The sequence below is a fragment of the Oryza sativa genome, chromosome 12 (genome assembly GCF_034140825.1).
Source record: "Oryza sativa Japonica Group chromosome 12, ASM3414082v1".
Taxonomy (NCBI): Eukaryota; Viridiplantae; Streptophyta; class Magnoliopsida; order Poales; family Poaceae; genus Oryza; species Oryza sativa.
Genome location: NC_089046.1, coordinates 8,433,710 through 8,453,675, shown reverse-complemented (window position 1 = coordinate 8,453,675; position 19,966 = coordinate 8,433,710). Strand labels below are relative to the sequence as shown.

At 41.3% G+C, this 19,966-nt stretch overlaps 1 pseudogene; it reads right to left on the bottom strand.

Annotated features, from left to right (window-relative positions):
• Window positions 1-16,107: 16,107 nt before the first annotated feature.
• On the bottom strand, window positions 16,108-19,718 carry LOC136354720 (uncharacterized; annotated as a pseudogene).
• Between the last annotated feature and the right edge of the window lie 248 nt (window positions 19,719-19,966).

Sequence of the window (19,966 nt, the reverse complement as noted above, 5' to 3'; positions counted from 1 at the left end):
AAAAATATTAATCTAACCAGAGAAGCCACGGGCAATCAACAAATGAAACTTCCGACAATTCTTGTTTGATGCCACATAGGTAAATGAATAAATTTACACCAAAAAGCAAATTCTCATATTATAGCTGTACGGAGAAATTATTCAAAACTATTAAGGAAATAAAATTACCACACTTGTTGAGCCAAACATTAAGGTTGGCAATAAAACAATAAAATTTGTGTTTGTTTCATTGTCTTTTTAAGTGGGGTGTTGCTAATCGGCATAGGTTGCACACCCCCATTTGACCTAAGCGCGATCACGCGTGCCCCCAGCTCATGCGTGGTGCGCGTTGAGCCTAAATTTTTGTAACAAATATCAATTAGAAATTTAAAATTTAGGGTGGAGAGTTTTAAATTTGGAGTTGAAAGTTTTCAATTTGAGTTGAAAAGTTTCAATATTGGGTAGGGTTCCTTTTAAAAAAATGAATTTTAAAGCTTTAAATTTTGAGATGAAACAATTAACCTCTGAGTTTTTATTTTTTAAAATAGTAAAGTTTAAAGTTTCAGTTGAAGGTTTTGAAAATCGAGTGTAGTTTTTCTTATTTTATTTAAACAAATTTTCGAATTTCAATTGATAGATTTAAAAAATTTGGATAGAGTTTCTTGAATTTCAATAAAATAATTGTGGTAACTGTTTTACATTTGATTTGAAAGTTTCAAACTTTATCAAAGCTTCTAATTTAAAGTATAAAATTTTAAATCTCTAGTAAAAAAACCTTCTTGCCGATAAAAGATGGGGTTAACCTTGTGAATATTGAAATAACAATGTCTAATATTTTAATCGTTAATTAGAATCATTTCTATGGGGCCCACATGGCCTGACAAGCACACACGTACACTACTCTCCGTCATAACCTCCGTACATACAATATATGTCGCCTTAGACTTCATGTGCACTGCTCTCCGTCATACCAATGCCATCATTGATCACAATCTTTTGGCCTCATGCAATACCTACGCTAGAAGAAGCAAATAAGTTGTACTGACATTGTCACCCCTTCACCATACCATTGTGCCGCATTCGCATAACTTGTGACTAGAAAAAAAAGTGACCCACCCATAATTTTACTAGCAAAAGAAGATTGTGCCATAATTTTTCAGTTCATGGTATGTGGGACCATAAAAATACAAAAAAAATCACTATAATTATGGTGACAATGGAAAGGAGCTTGGCAAAATGATGACAGTGAACTCCTCCCCCTCCAACCCAAATGTATAAAAATTTTCTTATCAAACTTTTCTTTGAATTATTTATCTAATCTATAATCTGATCACATAATTATATTTATTGCAACAAAATATTTAAAATAAGATCTTGCACGATTATATTTAATGAAAAGTATATATTATTTTTTTAAAAAAATCAACCATTGTTTCACCACTCGTAAAAGAAATTCCATCATTTTATCAAATGCTGCAATGAGATGCAGCATAAATAATATTGAGTGCAACAATTAAACCAACACATGACACATTAAGTCTCAACAAGCGAAACATCAAAAAATTATATGAAAACATAAAATACATTTGCAAATACTTTTTTGTTGAAACTTTTTATTATCATACATGAAAAATTGAGTTGTAACTATTGAAACATTACAAAATATTATGTGCAATATTTGCAAATGACCTAGTGTCACATTAGAAAATACTCATTCAAACATTCAAATAATATTTTGTGCAACATTAAAAAATTCCACAACAACAAGAGAACTAAAAATATGAAACACTGACAAATTTTAGTTAAACACTTTCTTCTCACCTATGAAACATCCGAAATCTAATTGTTGAAACATACATATATTTTTTTCATCAGGATATAAATCTTCTTTAAAATATTTGATTGTAATCAGTTCAACATGATAATCATATATTAGATCATATATGGTTTGAAAGCAAAAATGTCTTGATGTTTAAATTTAAATCATATCCCTTGAGGTCTCTTGCCATTTCTTTTTATCTTGCTTGTATACAGTTATGCGTACTTTTTACTTGTGTGCATGTTTTTGTTGGCGCCCGATCTTTATGGCTCGCGATCGATAGTATTCTATAAAATATTTACAACAGAAATATTTTTTTCAGCATACCTCGGTTCCTCAACACGGACGGCAGCAGGAACAGCCAGCAAGTGGCATTCGACCACAAGCATGTCGGCCGCTGCCTATAAAACGACCACCTTCGATCCAGGTGCTGCATGTTTGTTCACTGTACACTTCTTTTTCCCTGATTTGTTCCTTTTATTTATCGCTGAAATGGAATAGTGTTTCTTATGGTACACCAAACTATTGGGCATCCTTAGTTACCAGACGCATTGATTAGGTCGAAATGCCCATGTGTTGCAATAGATGCCATTTCATGGTTTTATCGGCCCATATGATGGAATGGTTTTTAGGTTTTCTTTTCTGTTTTTAAGGGAGAGTGATTACTCTCAAGTAAGGAGGTCTATGGGTCGCTCTCTGCGTCATGGAGTTGGGAAGGGGAGCAGACGGACAACTCTCCTTTTAAGTAGTGGTGCGTTTAATAGGATATTTTAGGTTTATGTTAAGTCAAACGTGGTTGGATTTGATCAAGCTTATAGGAATTTAAAAAAAATAGAAATATCTGTAACACCAAATTAGTTTCATTAAATTTACCATCAAGTTTATTTTTATAGTATATCATATTTTAAACATTACTATGTTTATCTATAAATATAAACCGAAAACAACTTATAATATGAAACAAATGGTAGGTGATAAAACATCATATTTTTATATTTTATTCTATCAAAGATAATTATTGCATTCTAATAAGACATCTAGGGAAAAGTATGTTTCTGTGATACCTTCATTTGATATCAAAATCAGTAATACAATCGTGTGTACTAAAATTACAATATCCAATTTATAATCGTGTGTACTAAAATTACAATATCCAATTTATAGTTTAAGAGAAAAGTTTAGGTATCTATACTTGTTCAACGACACCAACAGTGGTCCATAGAAAATTCCAATGGTGGCGGTGTGAGTGGCGAATACTAGCCGCCACCATTTTCATATAAGACCTACGAGATGGACTTCCATCTCTTGCCCTAAACGAAGCAACTGAACACGGAAAAGGCGTGTTATCTCACTGGATTGCTCACTAGTCACTAACCTGTGCAGACCACAGAGATGATATTTTTTAAAAATATTTTCAAAGATATTTTTTCAATTGATAAATTTACAAACTAGATGCCTAACGCCCTCTAGAAAATGCCCTCCCAGAGGGCGTCCCAGAGAGGTAGAATATGCAGGTAGCCTCCTTGCAAACCTCAAGGAGGGTGTTTTTTTCCCCGCAAAGCGCTGCCTGCAAAGGGAAGCAAAGGTGGCAAGGCTCTTCTCTCATCCGGCACCCTTGCTACCCTCCTAGAGGGCACTTTTTGCTCCAGAGGTGGCCACCTGCAAACCCCAGTCGAGGGGGCTGGCATTTTGCAGGAGGGCCCCTTTTGCCCTCGGGGAGTGTGTTTTTTTCTTGTGAGATAAGGAAATTTTGTTGAGTTGTTTATTTTCTTGCATAATTATTTTCCCTGCCAATTGTTTATTTTGATGTGTGGGTATAAGAGTTGTATTTGTAAAATATGTAAAATAGGTTGAAATATTATAATATGGAATAGTAAAAAAAATTTCAGGAGAGAGATGGGGGTTTTATACCCTGGGCCAAAAAAGACCTCTACAGAAGGGCGGCAAGGGGATGCTTGCAAAATGGCAGGCCACCTCAACTAGGTTTGCAAGCGGCCCCCTATGGAAAAAATAAATGCTCTTCGTAAGGCCGGCAAAGGCACCCCTAAAAAAACACCAGCCTGCCCTCACCGCTATTTTGCAGACAGCCCACTCTTGAGGGAAAAAAAGCCTCGGGGAGGGTCGCAACATAGCCGCCTACAAAAAACTACATCCCCCGGAAAGCAGTCATTTGCAAGTGGCTAATGGTCGTCTAGCACATCACAAAAAACTTCCTCTGGGAGGGTGTTTTTTAAGAAAAAACCATCCCAGACAACGAGAGGCATCCAGATCTGTAACTTTTAAACAAAAAATATTATTAAAATACTTAAATAAAAAATTTCAAGAGCGTTGCCCTGTTAGATTGCGTTTTTGCCCCAGCCGAATTGGCCGAGCCATCGTTCCTAGAGGCCTATGGAATGATGGCCATCTATTTCCTATCGAGCCAGTCGCCCGTGAACTTGGTCCATGGTGTGCCCAATGGGTTGTGTCTCTCTGACATTTGACCCCACGTGTCAACATCTACATGGAATATTCCCCTCCTGAAATTGCATATATCATTTGTCCTTTGTCTAGAGAATCAATTAATCTTTGAAATTAATTCGTAGCTCCGATTGACCTCGTTCCACCTTTTTTTTTATTTGAGCTCTATCAAGTGGCTCTATTAGTAGTTAAGTAGCATCCTTTTCTTGTTCCCTGTGTTGGATTTTGTTTGTTTGTGTATAGCTTGCATTGCCAGAATTCTGTCCGGGATTGGATTTCAGGAAAATCCGTGAAGCCCTGAGCAACGTAAGATACCTTAGAACATATCGAGCATATAAAAAGTGCGACCACATGGGTGAAGTGGAACACCCTTGGCTAAGTAACAAGCTAAAACAGGGAATCCTTGAATGCCTATGGATGTCGATCCCAGGGGAGTTAGGGAAAATACTGAGGATTCATGGCACAACAGGACTTGTCGTGAAAACCTGTATCAGGTTACGAAATGACATGTCACGAAAGCCCCAAAGTCACCTGGTAATGTTCAGTGTAGGAAGTAACCATGTGTCGGCTTTCTACATAGGGTGGTTGACACTTGTTAGTAGCATCATGTGGGTAAAGTGTACTCCACTGTGGAGGTTAACAAACTATTCGAACAGTCCTGCCACAGTGGCACAGTCCTTAGCGTAGTTCTGGTTTTACCAAGCAGGAGTTCCTCTCCCATTGAGGTTTGGGTGGGCCTAATCTGTCGGACCCCTAGATCATGGCTGCCATATGTACTGGACCGGGAGATGGAGTGGCCAGATCTAGCGCCCTAGGCTACTGATAATAGTTCTACCCTCACATATCTTATTACTTTATCTAGTTTGGTATTTACTCTGAGATTGTGGATCATACTTGCATATAGCAAACCATCCTGGTTACCCATCCTACGGTTTTGTAGGCAACAAGCCCTAAAATGATTACAAACTACTGTAGAACATCTTCAGTTCAAATTTTAACATATTGTATTGCAAAGAGCACTTACAAATAGTAGAATTTTAGCAATCGTGTGTTCATCGCTCAGAGCCTATATATGTTATGGAGATCATTGATACCCACAACGAGTAGAGAGATCCTGACAAAAGGAATGTCTTTTTATCATGTTAATTGACCAAGGAAGGATGGTTCCTTTTGAGACCTATTGGCATTCATCATCCCCAATGTACCAAGGGTGTAGTTATTCGCAGGCAACGTACCCATATGTACTTGTTCATCGTCGTCAACAATCACTTTCTCCTTCCATAACCTATATTGTGGGTTATCAATGGAGAAGATTTGGACCTGATGGAGACCTTCATGGGTGGCAAATTTGCACTGGTGGAGAAATGCTCTTTACTCCCGGTTTAGAACCCTTTGTAGTCCCGGTTTTCCAACCGGGACTACGAATCCGGAACTAAAGATCGCTATCTTTAGTCCCGGTTGGTGTTACCAACCGGGACTAAAGAGAGGAACCGACAGTTCGCGACAGTTCCTCGAGATCCTTTTTTTTTTCTTTTGTTGTTGATTTGCTAATGGCTAGTGTTAATCTATGTATTTTCTTCCGAATCGAATGGGATGCACATCCCCAAATCAACATCCCAAATATTAAGTTACTTATACACACAAATCAAATACATCACAAATCCTATACACAGATCAAATACATCACAAATCCTAAAAAACTACACACAAATTAAATACATCATAGATTATACAAATTATACATCTTAGATCCATGCGATGCAATGAATCACAAAATCTAAACAATTATACATCCAGTGAAAGACAAATTATAAAAAAAACAAAAACAAACGAGCCGGCGCCCGGCCGCCGCTTGCCCGCCTCCACGCACGCGGCCGCGCCGCCCGCCGCCCGCCTCCCCGCGTGCGGCCGTGCCGCCGCCGCCTCCCCCTTCGTGGCCGCGCCGCCACCGCCCGCCGCCGGCTGGCTGATGGAAGACGGAGTAGAGGGGAGAAAGAGGAAGGAGAGGGGAGGAGAAGAGGAAGGGGAGGAAGTGAGGGGAGGGGAGGAGGAAGAGGATTGGATCTGAGAAGAGGAAGAGAGGGGATGTTCCAATCTTATCTAAATATCTGTCTGGGACTTAACCGATCGGATGTGGGAGAGAAATATTTACTCCCGGTTGATAACTCCAACCGGGACTAAAGATCGATCTTTAGTCCCGGTTGGTATCACCAACTGGGACTAAAGTGGTAATTTTTAGTCCCGGTTGGTAGTATCAACCGGGATTAAAGATCCTCGACCCCCTGACATACATCTGACAGGGGATGAACCGGGACTAAAAATCATCTTTAGTCCCGGTTGGTGTTACCAACCGGGACTAAAGATCAAAATTTTTTTAACCGGGACTAAAAATCGTTTTTAGTCCCGGTTTTTAATGGAACCGGGACTATTGTGAAATTTGGTCGACTGACCAAAGATGGTTTCTCCACCAGTGAAATCTTCAGGTATATCATCGTCCTAGAAGTCCATAGGACCGGCACCAAATTGTAGTTCCATAAACGCATGTTAAGGAAGTGTTGGAAGAGCCGGAGGTTTCGGAAGAGGCAGTCGAGCTTGCCAAGGTGGGTAAAGTGACCGCGCTTTTATCTTCGTGACTAGATTTATCTTGGACCATTGGATACATGTGCCCCCGCTCCCCATGTTATAATGTCATTGTTTGGTGGGATATCTAGGAGATAGTATGTCAATTGTTCATCGTTATATCAATTTGGACCTTCATATGTCTGGCCACCAAACTCACAAATATAAAGCTAAAGTCACTAATAGGTCACTAATATTTTATTTCAAAGCATTATTGCAATATCTAATAAATCACTGAGAAGTCACTAAAATCACTAAATTTGACAATTACAACCACATACGGGAGGACGAGGCTACCATGCTCGGGGAAGAGGTGCAATTGTAACAGTGCGCAGGTGAAAGCATCTCGGCTTGGAGAGGATGCAGCACCACCAGGCTTAAGGAGGAGGTGGCAGCTGGGTGTGATAAGAACGCTGCGTTAGGTTAGGATTGAGGTTGTTGTCCGGCACGTTTGGTAAGATCTAGGGTAAACTGGCCATATGGCTCTTACTAGGTCATATGGCTGGTTAACCTCATCCCTGACAGGACGTATCTCACAACCCATCATAGGTAAGTTTCTTGTGACAGCTGTTGAGATATGGCCTGTTACAGTGAAAATACCTATGATGGGCGTGGAATAGTCACAGGTAACTCACATGTGATAAGTTTTTTTACAAATAACCCATCACAGGTAAGTTAGGCCCTATTTCATGCATACCAAAGGTGCCTATTCATATCACCAAAAGGATTCTAGGTATAATGCGTTGATATTCCTCCATCATATCAAATTCGCATGGTGCCTAAGCATACTGTGCAATTTTTGACCTATGGCATGGCAATAGACTAACTCAATCTCCTTATCTTTGATAAACTTTCATATGAGATAATGTGCAATCAGAAGATACCGCACAAACTTTACAGTGGCACCCTTCATGGGCTTCTTACCTTCTACCCAATCGTTCTCTCTCTTGAACCAAGAAGCACCACCACATACAAGGGACGCATACAAATCGATATTTTCTTTTTTTACAATATATAGGCCCTGTTTGGTAGAGCTCCTAACTCCAACTCCCAACTCCAAACTCCAACTCTAATGAGAGCTGGCTCCTCTAGGAGCTGAGGTAGGTCAAAAAGTGTTTGGCAAGATTACTCAGCTCCACATTTCTACATCCTTTGTTGCCATTTCATCGAACACCTTGTAGGCGTCGCCTTGACGTTGCCGCCACAGCCAGTCAGCCCGCGAGCCACCGCCGCCGGGAGGCCCACGCATCTCCGCCGCCTCCCAAGCCGCCGCACAAGCACCGCCGCACAAGCCGCCGCCCAGGCTGCCTCCTGCCGACGCCCCCGCACGTGAGTCGCCTGCCGACGTCGCCGCCCGTGAGCCAATGCCGACGCCACCACGTGCCGCCCGTCGTGGCCACTGCAACACCGCCTGCAGCCGCCGCCACCGCCTGCCGCCGCCAACGCGCCATAGCCCGCGCTCGCTGCCCCCGTATGCTGCCGATGCAGACACTACCACAACCGGTTGTGGCCGTCGTCGGAGGATGGGGAAGAAGATGGGCCGCCGCCACCTGCTGGCCCTGCCGCCGTGCCGCCCGTCCTCGTCCCGCAACAGCCGCTCTCCGCCGCTACCGCAGCCCGCCGCCGCCAGCCTCCGGTCGCGCGTGCGCGCCACGCGCGCTGCCCGTTGTCGTCCTTCGTCGTCCCGCAGCCGCCGCTGCCGCTGCCTGTCGCCGTCGACGCTACCGCTGCCGCCGCAGCCCGCCGACGCCGCCGCACTAGCTCGAGATTGGGAGGAAGATTGGGGGGAGGAGAGAGAACGTGAGGAAAGGAGGGGTGAAGGGGTAGTTGAGTGGCATTTTCGTGTAAATACACTAAAATATTAGAGGGTAGTGGGTCTTTTGGGGTGGAGTGGAGCTGTGGAGCAGCAAAAACCCAGCTCCACCCCCTAGTTTATTTTCTAGGAGTAGCTCTGCCAATTCCACTCCAAAAAAAGGTGAATCTGGACCGTTTGGCACAACTCCCGCTGCAGGTAAGTTGGAGTTGTGCCAAACGGGGCCATAGTCGTTCGGACATGAAAATGAATTCTTCTGACTTCCAACCCCAATGGCCAGAACGTCTTGTTATGTGATAGACTTATCCGATCATCCATTACTTACCATAAGCTTCGTAAGCTCCAAGACAACTTCGTGTATTTTGGCTTGCACCCAAGGTAAACATGTGTCTCTAAATCTATCACAAGCTAATGAACTTCTCATTTATGCTCTTATTGTATGCTAAAACCCCAACATCCTGCAACATTCCACCGAGGGTATAATTGTTGACGGTAAAACATTTAACCATCCAATGGAGAAGGAATAACACATGCCACCTTCATCTTGCTTCCAATATCTATCCACCCACTATAGTCGTACCCGAAGGTTCTTCCTCACGCATTTATGGGGAGCCTAGAATGGAGTGGACGTGACATCTACTAGAGTGTGACATGGACGAGCCGCGCGCAGCTTGGATGCCAATGATAACGATGCCCCGGTTACTCGTTGTGTGAAGAAGCATGCGATGTGGAGTCGTTGATGGGGACCCGGTGCGGCATGGCCCAGGGTGGCTTCGTGGCGCTGTCTTCGGGCGCGGACGCAGCTTTGTAGCAGCACGAAGGCGGAATCAGCGTGGCGTCGTCACTCCGTCCAGCCTGGATATGAGTGAGGAGGATTGGAATCTTGTCCAGCTTGGGTCGAGAGGTGGCGTCATGGCTTGCGGAGGCCAGTGCATCCGCAACGTGGTGTCGGAGCCGTCGATCAGGGACGCCATGGGACGGTTGGCACGTAGGGTGCTGCTGCCTGGCATCGTGACTGCCTGCAGCCATGCCGACGAACAGGTTTCGGCATGTTTTGCGTGTATTTGCATTCCTGTCTGCGAAACATGTCGAAATCGAAATGAATCTTTGATGAACGTGGTGTGCTACCGGAACGCATGTAGTTTTGTCGATGTAAAATGCAGTGTAGAGCAGAGCGGAATGTGGGGATGGATGTGGAATGTGGCTGCAGTGGACAGTTAAGATCTGAATCCCAATCCAATCAGACGCACCAAAATAGCATCACAAATCTAACAAAAAAAACTAAATCCCAATCAAATCGAAATCATCACAAAATAATCACAAATACAGAAGAGACCCAATCCAGTTGGAATCATCACGAAATAAACTATTAATAATCAACGTGGCCCCCCAGTGCGCCGTTGTGTTGGTGGCCGTTGCAGCACCACGGAGACGTGGCTGCCACCGCGCCACCGCTGTGCTAGGTAGCCACATCCACCGCTGCTGCGCCACAAGACATGTGGAGAGTTACGGAGAAAGAAGTGCGGAGGGAAGGGATCGAGACGGCGGAGATATAGTAGGATCGAACAAAAGTAACCAAACCTACTAAAGAAGGGGGACAAGTCTTACCTATTTATGGCAATGATTGTAAGCACCCCACCTCAAGTAAGGTTGGCATATTTTGGGTATCTCTAATGGGTGAGCGATCGCTTCCGAAAAGGAGCGCGATTGGTGTTGACAATAAAAACACACCTACACATCTGCGTGAATGCATGCATCTCGGCAAAGCCCATCGAGCCATTCCAATTCCACGTAACTTTTTAGTAGTTTCCATTGGCTATTTGAATTAGAGCCCACGCAAGCCCGCGATGGCAGTACCAAGCACACGAGCTTTCAAACAAAAAAAAATCCTTAGGCATTTTTTTTTCTTTTTGACGTACAAATTTGAGAAAAAAAGTTCACATGTATATATGTAGCCCAGTATATATATATATTTATAATTTAAACCTAACTTTCTACATAAATCTATGCATATAAAGTTTATGCGAGTAAAATTTATCTGTAAACTTTATACATATAAATTTTTTGTCTCTAAATTTTCTGTGCACAAAATATCTATAAACTTTCTATGCACAAAATATATAAAAAAAGAGACTTTTCGGTATTTTCTTTTTTTAAAAAGGATACAAAGTCCAATTTGGAATTAGACTTGCTCGTGGGTGTAATTTTAAATCTAATCTTAGAGAACATTTATGTGAAAATAGATTTTAAACTTCATTATTTTAGAAACAAATTCATGTATATCCATATACAAATAATAAAAAAATAAAGAGGGAAAGAGAAAACGGTGATTTGGGCTGTGAGACTATTGACTTTGGCGTTTGCACAGAGAATCTGCATTTGGCTTTACATCATGCGTGCACAAGAAGAAAAAAAAAAGGAACCGACGAAGGATTAAAAAAAGGGGAAAAAGGGCGATGACGTCATGCGTTTGTGTTTGCGAGACTGTTACTGGGCCAAATCCAACGGAAAAAACAACCATGCCAAAAACAGAAGAGTTAGTATTCTCTTCTGTGGAAAATCCAATCGCGTGCACGAGCGATTTTGTTGGCAAATGATTGCAATCTAAAGGCCTCATACGATAAAACGAACCATGCCAAACAATCGCGCATTAGTATTCTCGTATTTTGTTGGCATTAAGACTCGTATTTTGTTGGCAAATGATTGCAATCTAAAGGCCTCATACGATAAAACGAACTGTTCACGGGATGCGAACGCTCGTGCACTGACCAACCCTTATCAGATGGACAAATGCTTTGGCTGGTCAGCCATTTAAGTAAAATAAGCTAACCAATACGCAATGAAGTTTGACTGAATTGGAGGCAGCTTTGGCTGATCAGCCATTTAAGCAAAATAAGCTAACCAATATGCATTGAAGTTTGACTGAATTGGAGGCAGCTTTAGCTGATCAGCCAAAGCATTTGGCCATCCAATGAAGCGCTAAATAGACAAGCAAAAAGTCCTTAACACAGGGCAGATTTTTGTTTGGGACTATTTTCGTAAATTTAGAGAATTTGAAATTAAAAGGAAAATATAGTACATTGACAAACAATGTTCCATGGTTTAATTATGACATAAAATTAATGACAACTTTGTATTGGATTAACCGACTCAAATGAAATCTTATGGATAGATAAATTTCAATTTCAGCGCACTGCCCAATCAGGAACTCAGTATCCGGGACACATGTACATTCCACCGAAGCGTGAAGAAGCACAAGCTCCCCTTACAAAGCCATCACCTTCTAATTTTCCATGGGTACGTATACCACCATACTCTCCGTCCAAAATATAGAAGATGCATGCTGACAATTTTAGGAAATTAAACGTTTCTAACTCCTTAATAATCGTTAAGCTAATAATATGTATATTCAGTATCATGCATGTTGTATAATTCTATCCACTCTAGAAAATAGTTTCATGTGATGTTAATATTATAATTGGTGATAATATCTCATAATATTTCGTGAAGGAGATTATTGGTCAAATTATAATATCAAACACCATTTAAAAACATGTATGTCATATAATATTCTAATCTGGCTCATAGGGAGTATTATTTTGAGAAATTCTTCACTTGTGCTCCAAAAAATTGACGGATTGAGTTATTTGTCCTCGCAAAATTTACACACCGCCGTCATTTTAAACTTTTATCCTTTACTGAACAGTTTTATGCATGGTCCGCAATTTTTAAACTTTCCTTTGAGGATTTATATTTGGACTAGTTTATTATTAGGAAATTAAAGTATACGGTGGGAACCATATCTATCTTAGGTGGAAACATGGACATATTTTTTATAGAAGTTCTCAGAAAATCTCAAAAAGGTATAACACGTCTAGGTAATATACATAAATAAACAAACCGACAAATTTGCATGGATAATCTGAACTTTGTTAATGAGATATAAATTAACAAAGCACGCTATTCCGGTTTTTGTCTTTTTGTCATATATCTCTTAATTTTACATCTCAAAAAACAATATAAAGTTTTCAAAAAAATGAAAAAAAATCTCACAAAGAGCTAAGGTAGTATTAGACAACTATGCAAAGATCCAATTATACCCAGATAATTGAATATGTATCACGGACCTAAATGCTACTCCCTCCATTCCAAATTGATCTACATATAGTTTTTTTGAGGTTATTCCTAAGGGCAATCCCAACCCAATGACTAGGATTGTGTCCATAGCATTAAATAGGTTGCCACTTAGGATAGAAAATGATGTGGCAAGTGAATAATTGAGAAAAGAGAAGGAAACAATGTCTTGCATGAGACATGGTTTCTATACAATATCCAAGACATCATGTGAGATAAGTAGCATTAAATTTAAGTATGGAATAGTGGTGTTTGCATTGGATGAGTAGTGTCTAGTACTAGTTTCTTGATGATGTGGAGTTTATGGAAACCATGTCTAGTGTTATGGGTTGGGACTGCCCTAAATGATCTACATATTTATTAAGTCTCTATTCGTTATTTGTGCATTGGAGTAAATGAACATTAATGTATGCATCCATGCACACAAGTATTTATAACCCACATGCAACATCTTGATTTGCTATTGGCTAGGAAATAGTGGAGATGGTGCATGCATTGAGTTTGTTGCTAGAGTAAATATAGTATGAGAAAGTTATTAGCTTTTCTTGGTCTTGGTGTACCTATAAAATATGTAGATCAATTTGAAATGGAGGGAGTATTTAGTAATGGAGTGTGTGCAAAATCCATTAAATTTAGGATATCGCATGACATTTACTGCCAATTGGTAGTTAGCTTATAAGCCGCATTTTGAAGTTTAGAACTTATTTTTAGTGTTCATTTTCGGATTTTTTAAATTATTGTACCTTTTCAGCCTAGACTTTTGAACAACTAATAATAGAAATCTTGTGTAAACTTATTTTGGTTGTTTCATTTATTTTCAATGCATGTTAACCCGTTCGTGTAATCCAAAATTTATTTATTATTAATCAATAAGCTTTGTTTGGTACATAGAAAATGTTAAACAAAGGCGAAACATTGTGTTTTGGTCCACTACTAACGGTGTGTTAACAGATGACTAGTGAAAAAGGCAAATAAATGATAAAATTTGAGAATTAAGTGTATAAGATGGACAGTCAAATTTGAGTTAATTTTTTGTGGAAAAAAAGGAAACCAATATTAATTAAATTCAGAGAGGGCTAAAAACATTCCCTTCATATTTTTGGAATGGCATGTTGGGCTGATGCGGGAGGCCTGATGGGCTCTTTCCATGAATTGGAAGGTAGTCCGCGCATTCGCGCGGGCATGTATTATAGGTTGTTTTTCAAACACGGTAAGGATCTTCCGTTTTGTTTTCAGCCGTGTATGTATAGAAGAACAGTAGTACGTTTGTATCGTATAAACTCATATTTACGGCAGAACAGTGTAGCACTGGTATGATATATAAACATGAGGAAGTTATTATGTTTTAATAATAGATATATATAATATAATAATGTAACATAATGGGTTACTAAGTTAAGTAAAAATTAACGGTGAGATTAGATAGTGTTTGTAGTAGTGCCACGTGATGGTTTAAAAGTGTTTGTAGAAAGTTTAGTATATAATACTATAAGATAGATATTTTATAGCTATCCCTAGTGCGCCTTATACCCGATCGATGTCCTTAGCGTGCATGTACTCGGGCCATGCATATTGAAATTTTGTCCCGGCTCTGGTTCCGTAGAGGATGGCCCTTGTGGGTCCCCGTGTCCAGACATATTTTGGTAAGACCACAAAGAACTCCTTAATATTTTAAAACGGGAGTAAATAATTATAAGCTGCTTGACCGGATAAACATACTCTACTTGGACAAACACCTTAGCCAATACGTACCCGCAAGGCCTACGGTAGTCTGACCGCGCCTCCTGGTTCTACATGCGTGCACATGCCACTTTTCTAATAGCTTGTGCACAACACTTGAAATTTAGACCATTAAACACTTTTAAAAAGTTGTTTTTAAAAACATTTTGCCCCCTAGAATTTTCAACAGCTCTACCTTACGGCCATTGAGATTGGTCATATGATGAGATCTGATGTCATGTACATTGGACCTGAGAAACTTGTCGAGATAGCACACTCTCGAGGTCGGAGGGGTTTGGTGCCAACACCTTAGTTTTGAGTTTAATGTTTTTTGCTTCTATTATTTTTTTCTCTTCTTTTGATGGTAAGCACTATTAAAAACATGTAGTCCGTACAATGCACCAAATAAAATATATATATATATATATATATATATTAATTAGCCACTCACAGAATATGTTGTTCAGTTACAAAAATAAGAAAAGAAAACATGGGCAACTTTGAAGAAAAGACAAACTCATTTCCGTGGCTGGGAATTGATCGAGCCTGGCTCGATAGGTTGACATTATCACATGAGTGCTCTTCTAAGTACCAGGTTGTTTCTACGCAATTGTCTAACTGGTACATGAGGTCAGCCCAGATGACCTGCAGTTTATGCCAACACAGCAAGTTTCTCTGTTCCAATGTACGTGGAACTAAGATGTTGAATCACAGAGTTCAACCTCGATAGGGCTGAGGCTGAGGCTGAGGTTTATTGTCAAATGATCAAAATTTCAGACATAACTAGGTCACAAATACTTATCCTTCTAAAAAACCAAACCTCAACTATCCCCCACTTAAACGACTCGTGACCAACGACTATTCTTCTACTAGTCTTGTCACAACATCACCTTGATTTCACAGTAATATTTATGGGGAGGAAACAAAAGCTTTTCTTGGCCATCTTGATGACAAAGCATTCACAAACGATATTTTATATATCTACATATTCTTATAAGTTGAACTATATTCTATATCTTCTCATTGAAATATATGGTTCTCCTACTGGGGAAAGCGTGGATGGTGATGATGGAGCCATTGGTTGAGAAACCTTCTTTAGTCCCGGTTCGTAACCCTCCTTAGTCCCGGTTTTCAAACCGGGAATAAAGATGGCTCAGACACGTGGCCGGCTGAGCTATCTTTAGTCCCGGTTGGATGGCCCTGTTGCTGCATGGTTTGTGTGTGTGTGTACATATATATGGTTTGTGTGTGCATATATATATATATATATATATATATATATATATATATATATATATATATATATATATATATATATATATATATATATATATATATATATATATATAGACACACACACGTATGTATGCAAATGCATATGTACATGTACAAAATAGACACACACACACAAACACACACACACACATATATATAGATATATATATATTAAAGCACTTAACATTTTATGTGCATATATGACCAAAATATATATTTACACTAAAGTAAATGTGTACATATAGAAAAATAGACATGTATTAACTACAATTCATTATGTCCTAGCTAACTACGACTTCGATGTAGAAGTCGTTAGCTCAGAAGCTAACGACTTATGAATTGTATTTCCATCGTAGTAGAATTCACCCTCGGGATCAAGGACTTGTTCGTTGATGAATCCTATGAGTTGTTCTTGAACCGCCGCGATAAATTCCTTGTGTGTGAGGTTATCCCTCGTGCGAATAACCTATGAATGTATGAAATTAATTAGTAAACAACAAATCGATACGTACGCAATGAAATTTTGAATTTATTTGTACGTACATCGAGCTCTCTTGTGGGTGATGATTTGGGTTGTAAGGCAGTGGCAATACTCGCATACATAGTAGCCGCACAAGTTAGTTCCCTGGTCTTGCTTTGTACAGTATATATACATCACAAACGGCGAGAGATTTAATTAATATACACTTATATTTGAGTTGGAGATTCAATATAAATGTAGAGCATGTACTCACAGCAAATTTAAACTTCCGCCTAAGTTTTTCTTTCCAATTGCCGCAGACCAAATGACAGAACTGATACCAAGCCCTACATGGAGTTTAAAGCTATGATTCGTAGTAGCAATTAATAGCAAAAATCGTAATAACATTGGAACTTATGACATTACCTGTCTATAAGTTCAAAAACCTTGTCAAAAGTAGACTCTTTTTTATCCATTGAGTCATAGACATTGACTATGCAGGCCTCCAAGTCGAAGAGTAAAAGGACCCAGTGGAATCTGCAATGTGCGTCGGGTGCATGACATATGAAACACTTAGCATGTATGTACGGGAATGAAATTTTTTAGGAAGACAGTAAAAACTAACTCTGTGTTGTACAGCAATAGTGTGAATGTCTTGTAATGTTGCTCCTTCAGGAGATGGATGAGATTGTCCTCTGTGGCTTGCGGATATTTGTCGATCATTTCGACGTTTACTTTCCGAGGGTCGATGAATCCACTATCGAAAACCCCCCGCCGTCGGGCCCTTTGAATCTCCATTCTACAATGATAAAAGGAATTATTATATATGGTGTACTTATATACAAGGACCTAATTAATTAAAGGAAACGTAATAAGAAATCTAACCAAACGATACTTACAAAATCCAACAACTCAGAAGAGAGACGTCGAGGGCGTCCAGCTGGTATAGTTCGTAGATACCCTTGAAATTGATCCGGATAATATCTTCTCCTTGCAAGAAGTCCATGTGCCTGATCCTCGCTCCGATCATCTCTCTACCGGTGGCGCTCATTTCCATGTATAGTTGATGGAATTTGTACATCTGTGTCGGTAGGGACTGCAGCTGCTCAGGCTTGACAAGCGGTTTACCGAGTTCGTACTGGTGTCTCACTTCTGCCTTTGGGATTGGTGCACCTCGTAGCAATTGAGCCCTAGTTAGCCCGGTGTCAGAAATAAATTCTTTTATTCCAATTTCTTCCTCGGTCACCAACGGCTCGACCTCCTGGTTTGGTTGCTCCCCAAGCTGAGGGACTGGTTTGGACTTTCTATAATATGCTTTCTTAAGTGTTCGCTCATAGTCCGTTAGCTTTATGGCCTTCTTGGCTGGTGCAAATATACCCCTGAAGAAGTTCCTGGCACTCGGGTCTATAGGAATCTTCTTTTCTGGACTCCGAGGCTTCAATTGCCTCTTCACTTATGCTGCCACATAAGCGTCAAGCTCCTCTTGCGTGCAATCGTACGGCGGCGGCTTGTTTTCTGCGGTGTCAACTTTCGTCTTCTTCGCTGCCCTTGTGTGGGCAGGCGGTGGAGCTTGGTGAGACCTTGACTTGGAAGGTGCCGGACGAGGAGCTTGAGGAGGAGTCGGCGCAGGAGCCTGTGGAGGAGTCAATGCAGAAGCTTGAGTAGGAGGAGCCTGAGGAGGAGTCGGTGTAGGAGCCTGAGGAGGAGATGGTGGAGCCGGAGGAGATGGTGCACGAGATGCCGCTTGTCACCCAAGGAGGATGATGTACCTCTTGCGCCATAGTATAATGGCGTGGTTTGTCTCTCGTAGATGCGTCTCACCGTCTCCTCCAGGGTAGTCCAACTCGAGGTCCTCGTACGCGGCTTCCACCAGCTCAACTTCGACCCTCGAGTATCCTGCTGGAATCGACCTGCAGTGGTAAGTCCCTGAAGGGTCCGTTGGGATGGCCATTCCCGACGCCACCTTCACGTGATAAGAGGTTATCTATTAGTAATCAACCTAAGCAGCAACTTGCGAAATGTACAAGTCAAAAATCATAAAACAACGAGCATACCTTGATTGATAAGTTCTTGAAGGGAATATGCAGCTCACATGGTGTCCGCTGCGTGATCTCATCAACGGGGCATGTGGTTTCGTCCTGAGTTTGCATGGCGTCCATGCTCTGTGATCCTACCTGCCCCGTTGAGGCGCAGCTGCTACGATTGCTTGATGGGCTGACCATTGTAGGAGGAATGTACGGCTAGGGATCCTAGGACCGATGTGCGTTCATGTGTTCATCCACCTTCCTTGCCACCTCCTCTTGCATGCTGAGCTCGTTGCTCGATGCCCTATACTCAAGATCTGCAATCTTCACCTCGGTATCTCTCTTGCTCCTCATCGAACTCCTGTACGTGTGGATGTCCTCCTTGAATCCAATCTTCCAAGGAACCACGCCTTTCCCTCGTGTTCGTGCTGGATGCTCGGGAGTCTGCAGAGCGAGTGACAGCTCGTCCTTCTCTCTGTCGGGTTGGAACGTGCCCTGAGAAAAGGCTTCCACTGCGTCCATTAGTCGACTGGCAGCCTCGCGTATCTGATCGCTGAAGACCAGGGAGCCATCAACTGGGTTAAGTGTTCCACCGTGAGCATAGTACCAGAACTTCGATCGATCTGGCCATTTAGCGGTGGCCGGTTCGATACCCCTCTCAATCAAGCTTGCCTCCATCTCCTCCCACTTCGGCATTGCGACGCTATAGCCGCCTGACCCCAAGTGGTGATGGTACTTCTTCTTGGCAGCATTTTCTTTGTTTCTGTCCATCATCTCTTGCCCTTGTTGCCCTGTCTTGTAAGCAACGAACTCGTCCCAGTGATCCCTTAGCTTCGGTAATGTGTTGAAGTTCAGTGTCTGCCCCTTCAGGATGTATTTCTGGCAGAGATCTCCCTTGAAGCTCTGAAACTGTTCTGCCATTTTCTTTAGAGTCCACATTTTCACTATGTTCTCTGTACCCACAGGAAGGGTGAACGTCTCGAGCATTGTGGTCCACAGCATCTCTTTCTCCGAATCAGGGACAAATCTGTCATGATCTCCGCGTGCCCTTCTCCTGCGCCAGTACACCGTACTGACATGCACGTTATCCCTCACAACCCAGTCGCTGTGTCGTACGTAATTCTTGGCTGCTTCTGCCGGGGCACTAGGTCGGCCGTCTTCGTCCACTTCAGTTATGATGTGTTGACCCTCTATCTTCTTCGCGGCACCTCGTTGTCCGCATGCCCTCTTCTGTACAGCGGAGGGTTGACTTCCACTAGCCTCCTCCTCCTCGTTCCCCTCCGCATCCCTCTCTACGTTCCCCTCCTCGTTCAAGTACTTGTTTGGATCCTCGTTCGACTCTTCTTCGTTCCAGTACTGGCTGCTTCCCTCTGCGATTGTATCGTATAGTATCTGTTCGTCATCGCGATCAGCCATCTGTTCATACAAGAAATATTTGCTAAGTCTATAGGTCATTTTTGCTAAGTGTAATATTCATATGTTAATACTCTAAAAATATTATATTAGAACTCAAATAATCATATATGCTAAGTCTAATTAAGTTTCTTATATTACAACTCTAATAATATTAAATGCTAAGTCTAATAATCATAAATGCTAAGTCTAATAATCACATATGCTAAGTCTAATAATCTAATAATCTTATGTTAAAACTCTAATGGTCG